Raw genomic sequence first — 14,127 nt, 5'->3', positions numbered from 1 at the left:
AACCAGGAGTTACCACTGTGGAACAAGAAGCTGTTACATAGCGTACTGCAAATTTTGCTTCTACGTAATATAATTGTGTTCATTATGCTTTAAATGTCATACAGCTGTGTCCTAAAGTTTATTTATATGTTATCCCAAACGCACAGAAATAAATTCACATTGGTGTGTTTGTTAGGCATCAGTTGGTCTGCAGAGCCAAAAGTAGCTCCTGTTAAATGGTAGCGTCAAGCTAACTACGCTCTACTCGTCAACAAGCAGGAGTTAAATAGCTCCCAGCTCCCCTCAATTTTGTACGGTGTGTCGGTCAAATGTTGTGGGGCTGCAGAAATATAGTCTCAAATATTGTACTAGTCTGTAACGCTTACCTGGGACTCCGCGGGAGCGTATGCCTTCTCAGCTGGAGGATCCGTTGTCTGGGCTCTTATTCTGTGCAAACAACAATTATAACAATAGAACTACTGTAACTTCTATTTGCTTGAAACTGTAGTGCCGTGTGCCTTTTGATAAATCCCTCCCTTCTCACCTGTGCTTATGTTTTGTGGAGCTCTCCATCCTGTATTCTACAGGGGGGCGTTGGTTTGGAAACTTAACTTGACAGGCTGCAGTGTTCAAAAGATTCTTGTCAGAATAATGTCCTTTCCTTTTCTTAGATTTATCTTGGGTGAGTTTTTGGTGAAAAAATATATTTGGTCAGATTCTGAACAGCCCCTACGTTGGTGAGATCTTTCTAAAATGTTCCCTTTTATTTTGCAGGTTCTTGGTTCTTAGAAAAGGGTAGATGCGGTATGGCTGCGACTATACTCGGTATGAGGAAACGTTTAATAAACGCAAGTTCGTCTTAACGGAGTAATTGCAGCCTTCAGAGACGAGCGCTCTAATAACTAAGCGAAGAAAAACTTGCTGGGACTTCAGGTAAGCAACATATGTAAAAACTTCTTCTTTCTTATTTTGTAAGTTCATTCATTAACAAAAATAACTTTTTGTTTTGCAGGTTTTCGGAAAGCTGTAGATGATACCTTTGGGCGATGCAGAGATTGCTGAAGAAAACCTTTGAATGAAGGCACTGTGACCGCAATCGAAGACTGCTGTGAGGTAGATGCTGCGGCTGCGACAGAACTTCTGACAGAAGATGTGGAGACGACGAAATAAACTGCTGACTGAGGAAACGCTTTGGAAATACTTCAGTTCGGTAAGTCTTTACAACTACAGCAATGGAATTCTGTTGATTTTCTGTGGCAACTAATATCTCTTAACTTTGCTTTTTCCTTTAACAGGTTCTGTCAGGAGATCGCTGGTAGCGTTACCCGCTGTCAGCAGAGAAGACGCGAAGCGAGTGCTCCAGCAGAGGTGGGGCTTAAGCAGCTTCCTCTGCAACAGGTGTAGTATGTGCTGTGAGTTAACAATGGACTTGGCGGCAACCATGGTGAGTGTAGGAAAAAACAAATGTAAGCGCTATGTGAGCCTATCGGTGCTATGCTATGAATGAGACAAATGCCATTTGTGCCAGGCTTGAAGCCACTGTTGACCCACTGACTGATATGAAGTTCCTTGCTTCCCTGGTATTTCTGAATGGGAACTGTGCTCCTTTGCTGGGATCATTACAATGTCTGACATAACTGGAACATTTGTTTGGGGGATGTGACCTTTAGTGGCTAGATCAGTTAAAGTATTGAAGTATCTTGTTTGCAAGCTTTTTAAGGGGCAAAACTAAAAGTATGCCAAGTACAGATTTTCCTGGAAGCATATCATCCAGATCGTTTTTCAATAGTTGGAAAAACAAGGCGGATGATTCTTCATGCTCTTGTGGCAGCCTAGTCCACGTATATAGTAGACCTCAGTATTTGAAAGCAAACAAATCAACAATCTTGGTGGATCATTATAGAAACCAAAGCAGAACACAGATCCTCAACAGTGCAACAGATAGCTGTAGGTGGAATAGTGGAGAAAATCGCTTCAGGATTCGGAACTACTGGAAAAGAAGGCAGTAATACAGAATTTTTGGCACATAGGTCCAACTCAAAGCAAGATCCACCTTTACTGGATTTCTTCACAGGGAAAATGGTGATATAGCACAGTCTGGTAGTGGGGAGAATAATTCCCTGTTGCAATAGCGAGTTGATGACAGCCGCTATCCCTTAATTTGCTTTGAGACATAGTAGGTATTGTGGGACCTTTGGCAGAGGTTTAGAGGGAAGTATCCAAATTCTAACTGGCTGAATGTTGCATATTCAACCCACCTAGTTATCCTGCTGAGAAGAAAAGGCTGCCAGAGACTTTGGATAGCAAATGGATATTTTCTGAAGTTGGCTTTGTTTGGGGCTGTCCTTGTAAGTGGTTTCTCATGCAGAGCAGCAATCCCAATTTCAGTTTTTTCATAGGGGACATCCAAGAACTCCCCATCAGGTGTGCAGTGAATGGCACAGTCTAACTTGCACAACAATTCTTGGTCTAGCAGGTTAACGGGTGAAGAGGGACTTAACAGAAAATCATGTTTGCCCGTTAAATGAACCAGAGAAGCAGATGTGTGTTTAGTTACAGGATGTAGAATAGGTTGATTAGAAATACTGACAACTTTGACAAGGTTGGAGAAAACAGGAGCAGGAGGTAAGTCTTAAGACCGAAGAGCCAACCAGCTTGCTCCAGTTTCTATGAAGTAAGGTTTTCTATGAGGCAATGCACACATTTTTCTTCTATAACACATTGCACAAATCGTCCTTCTTGATTAAGAGAGATTAAAGGGTTCATGGAAAGGTTACTATGTGCCAGGCTGTGCTAATGAGCCTTCTCTTGGGGTATTCCGTGTGGTGAGGGGAAAGGCTGGTGAATTGATGTTGGAAAATGGAAGCGGATTAAGGAACGGGTTGGAAACATTGCTGTGAGTTGTGATATTCAAACTTCCAGTGACCCACCTGTTTACAGCCGGTCTTTACAGTAGGTGTATACAGTACTACTGATCTGCACTGAACCCTCTCCCTCAGTCCCTCTTGACCCTCACACGTTTTCCCTAGAAGGATATCTCCCCCTGCCTTGAAAGCTCTGCAGATGTGGTGCCATTCAATTTGCTTCCGTAATCTAATTTTTCTGTTCGTGGTAAGCTAAACAGTGTTCTCTGTAGACTAGTACGAGTATTGGGGAAACACTGTACAAGATTTACTAAAGATATTGACTCTTCTAAAGGTGTCATAAAAACTTTTAAACATTTTGTTTGGGATGAATCTAATTTACAAAGTAAAGAAAGTATGTATATACATATGTAGCTCCTTCTATATATGCAATGTGTACACAAGGCTTCTACAAATAACACAATTCCAAGATGGCACTACCATTTTACAAACCTTGACGTAAAGCAGTAGCTGTCACCTCCTACACATTGTCAGTGGGTTTATTTATGCCCAAATGTTTAGCAAATACAATTCTTAGTCTTCCTAAGAAATCTGCAGGCGATTCTCCCCTATTCTGCTTACAATTGTTTGTTTATGCAGAACTTGGGATTGCTGTCAATAAGTTGCTTCTCGCAGTTTTTAATAGTACTCCTGTTGACGAGGAGAGGAAATTACTGACGGGCCCATTGGTCAGTACTCACCCTCGAAAACTAGTAATACAAGATAGCTGCACCATGCGAGGACAGAGTGCGGGGATCAAATACTCCAGTAAGGTTTAATAATTGGGACTCAGTAAATTGGCAAAGGGAAGTCCGTTCAATGGTACGTACATCAGCTTATGGAAATCCGCTGCATCACGAACACCTGCCTCACCCCGACTTTCCCGAACTTCAGTACAACAACCTCTTTTATGGGCAAACCTCGTCATCACTGACGTCTACTTCTACAAAAAATCATCATGCAGCATAATTGGTTAGGAAAGGTAACTTAAGTATAGGTGTTATATCTGTTTATGGAAATAAAGCAATTGGATTGGGTAACTCTTATCAGGTGGGCGTCTACGCCCATCCCTCTACAACACACATGACTGATGTCACTGTGTACAACGTCTCATTGGTTACAGTGGCTATAGGACCCTAGATTACATGGTCCATCATGATTGGGCAAGTTACACCCCTAAACATAAATCTCCACTTTAATTAGCAACATGCAGAATAGACACCCAGGTGCCTAGTGTCCCAAGATTCACCCTTCCTCCTTTCCATCAATCAGTGTTTTTAGAGCTATGTGTCAATTAGTTGGCTGGGTATGGCCTCAGATCTGTAGTCTCTGATCAGGAAAAGTTATGGCATCCTCGGGTTCTGGATGACATCAGGCGGTGGTACATCTTCGCGCTTAGCTGGTCAAGTGTTAGTTCACAGTGAATCTGCTTTTAGTTTTCCATCTTTTGTGTATTTAATTTTCTGTTCGCTTGGGCACCTGCATGGGCCTCTCATCTTGACCTTCACGGGCGGGCTGGCATGCTCCGAAGTTGGAGTCTCGTGAGCTCATGCTCACCTCCCCTTCTCTGGTTGACCTCGATTTCCCCGGCATGAGCCTCTCTTTGCTAGGTTTCGATCCTGCTTCTTCTCTGGCCTCTGCTAGGTTTCGAAACTCGGCCTGTTAGGCCTCTGGCCGCCTGGGTACAATTCTGCTTTCACAAAAGGGAGTCACACGTGTACATTGTGCTGCATTGAGGTAGATATATGGTTGGCGCTTGCCGCTCTATTCTTCTACTATGCTTTGCAGGCAGTATCGATTTCTTAGCATCTTGCGTTTCAAGCTTATTTACACACATTCAACAGGGCGGTTGCTTCCATCTTGTCTCATGGCAACGTTCCCTCACGTTTTATCATTGTCTCTTTGTCCATTACATCTAGTCTAGCACTTACTGGTAATGGCATGCTCGCTTTCAGTAACCAATTCTGTTTCTCGGGGCTGCCTAGGCCCTTGGTTTAATTCCATTGGCCTTCTATTAGGGCCTTCGGGGTTTCCTCATGAACAGTCTGTTAATACTCGTTTCGTACCACTGGCTGGTATGGTTGTCCGATTGGATAGCGTGCTGCCCAGGGTTGTCTGGTTATGGGCACTTCAACAGGTATTGATCTCCTAACGTACACAGGGCAGAGGCTCATTGCAGCTCTCTGTTGGTTCAGCTGCTCCTCGTATGTCACATATCTTGGTGAGTACTTTACTGGTAATTCACAATGGGGGGCAGGGGTGCAGGTCATATCTGGGACCTCCTCTACACTCCTATAACCAAGTCTGTTGATGGCTGATTGTTTTCGCTCCAATAAACTTGTTTTACTAAAGTGAGAATTACATGTGCTGATTCTTATGTACCTAAAATCGATTGTAACTTTGGAAAAGTCTGTAGTTTCTTTGAATGTCTCTGGTTCTTCCCTTGGAGTTGGAAAGGCTTTTGCCAAATTTCTATGACCTCCATGGCACATACAGTGGCTAAATTGCCAATTTCAGCTGTTCTCCACAGTAGCTGTCTTAAAGGTGCTTGATGATGAGGCTTGCCTCATAAGGTGTCTTACTATGCCCCACCTCTAGTAGTGGAAGGGCCAAATGATGTTGGGCCAGAGACTGCTGCAGTGCTTTTGTGGTAATGTGCTAGTGCAGAGCAGAGGTTTAAAATTGCTTCCTGGTGCAGAATGGACCAGTTGGGTGTGACCGCTTTCTGAAGCAGTCCAAGTTCATTGCAAAGTCAATGTCCAATGTCTCCCTTTCACTCCTCCTGTCCATCCTCCTTCTCCTGGTCTTAAAGCTTCGCTCAATTCTCCTTTCTTCACCTCCTTCCTGATCTTACTCCTCCCCTCCTTATACCCATCTCTGTTCTTCTCCACCCACCTAAATATGGCTGCCTCTCTTTTTCCACCTCTCTAATCTGTGCCTCCTATGAGAAACCTGATGCTCTTCTCACTCTAGTCCCCTTGGATCCTCTGCGCAGGTGGCCAGGGAAAGGCCATCGTTCTTTGACCCTAACCCAGGGGGGGGGTGGAGAAGCAAGGGAGGATCACTTGGGGCGGAGGGTCCTTGGTCACAAAGTGGGGTGCCCCCGCGTGAGTCATGGCATCCCCCTTTTCCCATTAGTAACCAACCTAGCCCAGCTCCCATTTTCCTTGGCTGTTTTAAGCCAGTTGCCCTAATTTCTCTCCATTTAACATTTGACAGTACTGTGATGAAGAATAGGTAACTAAGAAAAATGAGGACCACTGTGGTACTGGGACGAGGAAGATGCCTGCTGAGAGTTGTAAACATCATGCATGTCCTGTTGTTTGTGGTCGGGGCAGGGGAAGCTGGTGTATAAAAGGCCAACCCAGCAGCAAGAAATGCAACAGGGAAAAAACTGTGCATGGAGGAACGGCAGCAGGAAGGCCAGCGTAAGCGTGTAGTGGGAGCTGGCGCTCTATTCAGCAAACCGAACATAAGAAGGGAGCAGTGCAGAGAGGCTGTCCCTTTTTATGCTTGTTCAAGATGCTAGTTTGCCTGCGTTGGGACGTCTGAGGGGCAGGAGTTGGACCCCTGATGTCAGAAGTAAAAGCTGTAATGATCCTGGCTGCTGTGGAGTCCTTGAACGTGACCAGTGAGTTTCATTACATTAAGAAACCTGGTGTGCAAGCGTTTAAACTTGTTGATTCAAGAAATACTTTGCATCGGTTGGTCGCGTGTTTGAGAAAATGCGTTATTGAAGGTCTCTGGTTCAATCCATTGTCTAATGCTGAATGACAGGTAATACTTAGTATTGAAGTGGTTGTGGGTGAGAAAACACATTTTTTGTAAAGTCTGACAGAAGTAAATTATTTGAAATGAATTGAAGGAAATATTATACTGCGGGTTGAGGGAAGACCCCAATAAGTGCAACACATACCAATTGAACACCTAATTGAATACAAAGCAGGTTTCTTTAATACCAAAGTGAGTGAAAACATTAACAAATGCAACCCGTTCCTATTAAATATCGACTTGAGTATAAGCCATGATTTATTGAACACCAAACAGAGTGAAAACTTAACAAAAGAGCAGAACTGTTACAATTTAAATAAAGTAGCAATACAAAGGAATCTGAGAGCGGAAAGAGGCTCAGAACATATGTTGGTTGTTGACATCCCTACACATTGTATAGATTAACTGTGAGGGCAAGCATAGATTTTGAACACAGACAGATTATACAGTTGAACTCTTTGACTCAGGCTTTCCTTAGTTTTAGTTATGTAGGGAAATCCCTCCTTATCATTGGGAAAGTCGCATCCTGACATAAAGGCAAAATAAGTTTGTTTGAACTTGAAGTCTGTTTGTGTCTTACTGCATGATGCCTTCGCATTCCCTCTCTTAGTTTACTTATTTCTCTCTATCTCTCACCTCCCTCCTCTCTCCTTTAACCTCCTTCCTAAAGTCTCTTCAATCACTGCCTTTCACCCACAAGCATTCAACAAAACATTGGCACTACTCTCCCAATCCAAAACTCACCAGAAAGTCCCCCCCCCCTCACCCCCCAAGTCCTCTTCGCCTGCTACACACTCCTGGTCTTCTCCACCCTCCCCCAAACACCTCTTATTGCTGACTAACTATACTGGCATTTCTGGCCTCCCCTTCTTGCCTAGAGGGTTCTCTGTGCTTCCATTGCTACCTGAGTGAGCAGCTTCCCTTGGCAAGTCTCTAGCTAGCTAGTCCCAACTCCTCTTTTCTCTTACTTTTGTGGGCTGGGATTTCCCCAGGAAGTCTTCAAAAAGTCCCTTTGCCCACCCCTTTCCAGTCGCCTTTTTCTTCCACCCAGCCATGCAGTCACTATGGTCATTTGTTCTCTGTTGCCCTCCTGGTTCACGTAAGCCATGGCCCAAAAAACCTGTAGGTAGTGTTACCTGGTTTCCCCTAGTGCTGCATCACTCGCTGCTGGCTTCAGCCCTGCCACTGCTGCTCACCTAGACAGTCTGAAGAGGGTGCTTGGTCTCCCATTTAGCTCCTGAATGGGAAATTGTAACAGATTCTCATTTGGGTTACCAGTCCAAACAGGTGGTCAGCTGCAATGGACGCATGCAATTCCAAACAGAGCACAACTATATTTTAATTCCACACAATATTGTACTTGGCATGGTCACGACTCATTGAAACTTTGCTTTGGCTTGGACGCTATTGTGAATTGAAAATGCTTTTTCTTTTCTTTTATCTTTTGCATGGATGCTTGCATTCTTCAAACCCACATCAACCTGTGTGGTATGTCTTTACAAAACATTTTCCTTTTACACGGTACATAATGTTTTGTTTTTTATTTGCAACAATTGCACTGACTCTTTACCAAATGCCAATGGTAATTCATCTCTTTGTGGTTGAACATGGTAAATTCGGATTTCATAGCCTTGAGAACGACCAGATTGGTCCAAACACGTGTCGGCTATACTTTTGCACCATTGCACAACTAGAACATAAAGAAAATATCATTCTGGATTTAATGTGTGGACTATATTATTTGTGCAGACTGCATGATAAAATTGTATAGTGTTAATGACCATTGATTATTAATACTAGTTCCAAGCGCAGAGACAGGCTTTTAACAGTTTTCAATCTATTTTCACTGCAGTGTGAACCTGTTGTGGAGGGTTCTCAGATTGTGGGACTCCCTCTGCTGGATGTTTTTTTTCTTTTCTTTGCTTTATAACTCATTGGTGAATAGCGCACAGGTCTAAGTATCAATCCACTAAAATTCAGTCTTACTCCATATATACTAGGGAGCCGGAGATGAGGGTCTCCCTATGCTCTCCCACAGGGCCTCTGGGGTAGGTCTGGCTCTGGCATTGCACTGATAGGCCGCCTACCCCAGGTTGTGAGTGATCCTTGGGGCCCCTCTTGACAGGTTCATATCTATTTATTTTTAAATGTTATTATTGGCATTTGTAATAAACCTTGTAGCAATTAGCAAGATTCACCAATAACATCTTGCATATCAAGAGTTATTTATAAACCTAACAACATTAACCAACAAGTCTTCATACATTATATTGTTAGTCTTTTATTCATGTAGATGCTTCAGTAGGGTATCGCCACCGTATCAGCGCTGTTATGTTTCAGGGGCAGAATGGGTTACCTGATCAACAACCGCGTAGTAGCGACTATAATGTGGGTCTCTGAGGACCCTAATTTTGAACACTGGTTTTTCACTGGGGTTTATCGTCAGGTGAGTGGAACATGTCCCAAATTAGTGCTTTCCAGGCTTCGTATGTTGGGCCTGCTTGACCCCTAGCTTTGGTGACCCTGTCTTCCCAAACTCTAGTCTCAGCACTCGTCCAATTCTCCAGCTCATTGTGCCATTTTTCACATCGTGGTCCACCCGGCGATTTCCAATCCATTGCAATGGGACAGGTTCATATCTATGACACTATTGCAATAGGAACTGATTCTTCCTGCCCACTTTGTCAGTTGAGCACCAGTGTGATCTGTGGATGTTGGCGGAGTGGTTAATTTCTGCCCTAGACCCAAGGTGGACTTTGACGTGCACCTTACGCAGATGGCTTCAGCAGGCTAACGTATTGGACTACGAACAACAGCAGGTTCCCCTACTTGTGGATCAGGATCACTCCATTATGGGTATGGTTGTCTCCTGTACACAGATGAAGGTCGTTTCCATTGGTAAGATTTATAGAGCTGGCACTTGGGCTTGACATTCTGTGTTCAATAAGTATCACTGGCTTTACCCTCCCAAGTCCCCAGAACAAAAACTTGCTTGGCACCGCCTGCTGCAGTCTATCGCCCCCTCTTGATATTCACCACCCTATCCCAACTGATTCTCTCCTTCCTTCTCCTGATCTCTCTCATCTCACCTCCTCCTGATGTCTCTCTTGTACCACCTCCTCCAGATATGTATCTTGCCTACCAAATGTTCACCGTCTTCCACCTGCTGTCTCCTTTCTATCACTTCAATCACCCCCTCTGCGCTCCAACCTCCTCTCCTTACTCTTCTCTACACACCCCCTACTGCCTTTTTAACAGTTCACCAGATATCTCAAATGCCTACCACAACTTCTTAACATACCCACTGACAGCCTGAAATTGTGTGCTTTTATAGGTCAGTGTTTCCTCCCCCCTCGGCTGGGCTCCTTGTGGGGGTTTGCATCTAGGACCTGGATTTCAGTAGGGCCTGTGATAGACTGCCACTAATCGACTCATCTAAGCCTGATTTGAGTTTTAGATGCCAGAGGGTCAGTAGTCAGGCCGGAGAGCAAAGGGCAAAATATATGTCAGCGTACACATTGCAGATTATGGGAGATTATGGAGGTAACAATTAGCATTTAACAGAAACCGAGTACATGCAAAACTGATCTATGTAGAGTCGGGTAGTCACAGGAACTGGCTTTAAGCAAAGACACAGAGGGCAAGCAAAGGCAAGCAAATATACTGGGCAACACTGTTTGATCAGAATAAAGGGTTTACTGCAATATAAGGGATTTCCAGAGATTAGGGAAAGCCCTTGTGGTCGGTACCAGCAGATTACTCTTAACAAGTTTCATACAACAGCACAATGACTTTGTCATGCTTGAGGGGCTGTTGTACTCAGTGTAAGGGTAAAACTGGAGACTCTATACTGAGACAGGTAAGACTCCAAAGGACTACGAAGGCAACAAAAGTAGTTCCCTGATTTTAACAGAGATCATCCCAGAGTTCGCACATTATACAGATATGGAGCAGAGGCTACGACCATCAAATAATACTACTGTCCAAGAGGAGACTAGTCAAAGAAAAAAAGCCTATACTAAAAAAAAAAATGACGATCCTTACCGCTATGCTACATAATAGTGTGGGATAATGTTCACCAGAAAAGAAAGAAGTGTTCACAAAATGATAAATCGGGATGTTATGGCCGGGATCTCCCTTGCCCATGTTTTTAGCATGGGACAAGGCAGGACTCTCGAGCACAGCACACTCCCGGGTTCCTTTTCTCTATATTGGGGCCTTCTGTGCCCAAGTCTCTTCTCATGCAAAGTCTCTTGCTTCAGAGGGCCTGATATGCCAAAACCAACAAAACAAACAGTTCCTTCTGCCGATCTTCACATTGGGTGATTACCCTTCACCCTTGGATTCCCCGCAGCCGGGCTCCGATCCTTCTCTCAGCCTTAGCCTCCCTCAGTTGGGCTCAAACCATCCACTCACTGTGGACATCCCTCAGTCGGTTTAATACTTGTCGTCACAATGTAGTTCACTTAGCTTCTTTACAATGTGGGATTCACTTCCCTTAGTTTTTCTTTTGACGTCCCTCAGTCAGGTTCTCAACCGCCTTTCAATCATGATCTCACCATTTGTAATATTCAACAGTATTAATGTCTTTTTAAACGATCTTCTAGTTTTCGTAGATCCCCCTCATCCGGGCTCAGACCTTCCAACATACTTGCCAAATTTAAACAGACTTCTGAAGGGTGATCACATCTTGCTGAGTCACTCCGTTAGCTTATTCGAAGTGCGTGTTTTCGCAAAGTCACAGTTGGGAAGACGTACCCCTCAGCCGGGCGCAAACGCCTGTTTCACAATTCCCTCACAACTTCTGCAACGTGTCAAGGACTTTCGATTGTACAAGGGGTTTTGGCTTGACCATTGTATGACCACCTTGACACCTCACACCCTATGGTCTCTTGGTGCTTGTAGGTCAATACGTTTTAGTTCAATACATTATTTGTTCAGGAGAGGGGTACTAGCCAGAGACCTTGAATGAGTGCACACGTGGCGCCAGACCACTCTATCTCTGGTACCAGGTTTGTTCACAAAAAAGACCTATCTATTTATCATCTTCCTTCATGTATACTGTTGCCACTGCAACCTTGAGCCTAACGCTGTCTGTTCCCCGATCAGTTCTTCCGACTCACCGGCTGTGCTGAACTCGTTGGCCTTTCTTTTGCAGCTTGAGTCAAGGAAGGTACCACAATGGCAACTGCATTTCCCCATCCTGGCTATCAGTGCTGGAGGGTTCCCTGTACCGCTGACATCTGTCACACCATTCGCCAGCTGTGATTCCTGGTGTTATGTTTCCTTCATCTGAGGCTTCGCAGGTCTGGGTTGAAAAGGGCAAAAGTAAATCCCTCCTTGACGTCCTTTCAAGTCTTGCCGCCTTTCTCTTCCACTTGAACTGCCTTCCTGGAACAGCTGCTTCCTCGTGCGTTCGCCCTTGCTGAGACTGTGCCTTAGCCTTGTGTTAGGACATGTCAGGTAAATTCCTCTGGTATTAGTCCATTGTCGCACACAGTGTGAGAAAGTGTTCGTGTTTCGAAAAAGGGGGTGGGTGGGGTAGAGTTTCTAAATATCCTACGGGGTAGGATAGGGCAAAGGTGTCATAAGGAAGGGGATACCGCGTCTCACCCTTCGGTGATCCACTTCACTCCCGAAGACCCTTCATCCAGGTGATCCTCCCACACTGGTCTACCGGCAGGAACTGGATCCAGTAGTGATGGCAGTGTCCTGGACACCTGGATGACAGATCCCTGGGGACTATTGAGTGAGACACCTTCAGGTTTCTCACACTATACAAGCACTAACTTAGAATGCACATTGAAATGTGGGTTCAGAGGAAATCATGGCTGAAGAATCGGAACAGGTATGAAGGACTAGCGGGGAAGCAGGAAAGGAAAGCTGCCACAGACAAACTTGAAATCCTAGCATTCTAGGAATATCAGGAAACCCAAAGCAATGGTCACAGACAAGACCGGTTGCTGCCAACTCAGCGAATACGACAGGTTCGCGAAACTCTGTGCACAAGAGCAGGCACTTTCGACTATGGACTGAACTCTAGTAATTAAGAAGGAAACAAACGGGAAAGCTTAATACTGCAGGTTGCTGTTAAATTGATCAGATTCGTGGAATTGAATAAAAAGCGAAAATAACAGTAAAGCAAAAGACTGAGTCTGCAGAGAGAAAGGGAGAATACAGCATTGGCAGAAACAAGAGACCTCTAGGAGGAAGACATACTCGAAGAAAACAGGGTGTTTGCAGACTGCTAGAAAGGCAGCAAAGATACACGGATAGAATTAAGGCTTCTCCAGCTCAGACCAGCCTACTCAGTAGCTCGTAACAGGTGAGTAATCGGGGTCCCTCCAGGTTTTAGCAGCCTGCTGCAAGACATGTACTTAGAATGCCTTTGACAGCCCTTTCCCTCTTGAACAGCATATGCATCTGTTGGATTAACCCAAAAGCTAGACGGGTGAGTAACATGGTAATTATGCAATAGACCGAGCTTCTGAGTGAGCACATGTAGCGCTGTTGGGTGGCAGGCGGTTAGGATCCTGATATAGAATAAGCCTTTGGCCTGTCCGCCATCTTGGAAATCACTATCCCTCTCCTATGGCTGGGAAAGACTGCCTGAGAGATGCACATCACCTCTCACTGTTCAGCTACTCTCACTGTTCAGCTACTCACTGTTCAGCTACTCTCACTGTTCAGTGTGTGATAATGAAGCTGATTAACGCCATAGAAGTGGTTCTAAAGCCTCTGTTTAAATGTTATTGGGCCACTTTGACATTGCAAGTTTGCATCATTTTGCATGAAACCATGGTCTGGAGATAATGGGTTGATTGTTAACGCTCGCACGTATACACATTGTGAGGAAAACCTATCTGGGCCTTTGATGTGTGTTCTGCTTAACTGCAGGACCCTAGGGAACAGTGACAGTGTGTGTTTGATCGATTTCTTTGTTGCAAAGCTGAAGATCACTGGGGTTGTGTGAATGTATTTTCACTCAGGAACATTTTGTTTGGTCAGAGGCGTAGCCAGGATTGTCTGGCGCTGCTGAGGGGGCATTTGCAGATTTTGGGTGGGCCTTGCCCTCTCGGGCCCTACCATGTCTGTGGGTTTGGTTAGTGTGAGCTGCAGCCTCTTTTATAAGGAGATTGGGGTGGGGGCAGCATATGCAGGAGCGGCTTGTCCATAATGGCCGAGGGGGTGTCGACCCACCAGGTCTTGGCTCCCTCTTGCCCATAGTGGAGGAGCTGGCCCAGTGAAATGAGCACTCGCTGAGCTCTTTTTTTCAGCTGAGGGAGTGCTCTTAACTGTCAAGGGAAACACTGTTTGTGCTGTGCAAGGCCATGCAAGCCTGGGGGCTTTTTCTTCCCCAGCCTTGCATGGCTCATTGGAAATGCTGGCTCGGGAACTGCATGTCTGTATGTGCAAGGAGTTGCTCCTGCACCTCCTGGCACTTACAGAGCAGGCTGGAGTTGGGTGTCTCATC

The 14,127-nt window shown here is 44.9% G+C and overlaps 1 protein-coding gene across 4 annotated transcripts in view; it reads left to right on the top strand.

Moving 5' to 3' along the window:
- GSTCD (glutathione S-transferase C-terminal domain containing) overlaps window positions 1-14,127 on the top strand; it is a 1,401,422-nt gene that overhangs the window by 201,242 nt on the left and 1,186,053 nt on the right. Inside the window, exons 2-4 of one of the 4 annotated variants that reach the window (XM_069630948.1) lie at window positions 754-912; window positions 992-1,189; window positions 1,275-1,423. The exons of the other annotated variants lie outside the window; for them this stretch is intronic. The gene's annotated coding sequence lies outside the window, so the exon portion shown is untranslated. The remainder of the gene's footprint in view (window positions 1-753; window positions 913-991; window positions 1,190-1,274; window positions 1,424-14,127) is intronic. 4 annotated transcript variants of the gene reach the window in all.

Source organism: Ambystoma mexicanum, chromosome 6q (assembly GCF_040938575.1).
Source record: "Ambystoma mexicanum isolate Mex_15411 chromosome 6q, UKY_AmexF1_1, whole genome shotgun sequence".
Classification (NCBI taxonomy): Eukaryota; Metazoa; Chordata; class Amphibia; order Caudata; family Ambystomatidae; genus Ambystoma; species Ambystoma mexicanum.
This window is presented reverse-complemented; position numbering and strand designations above follow the sequence as displayed.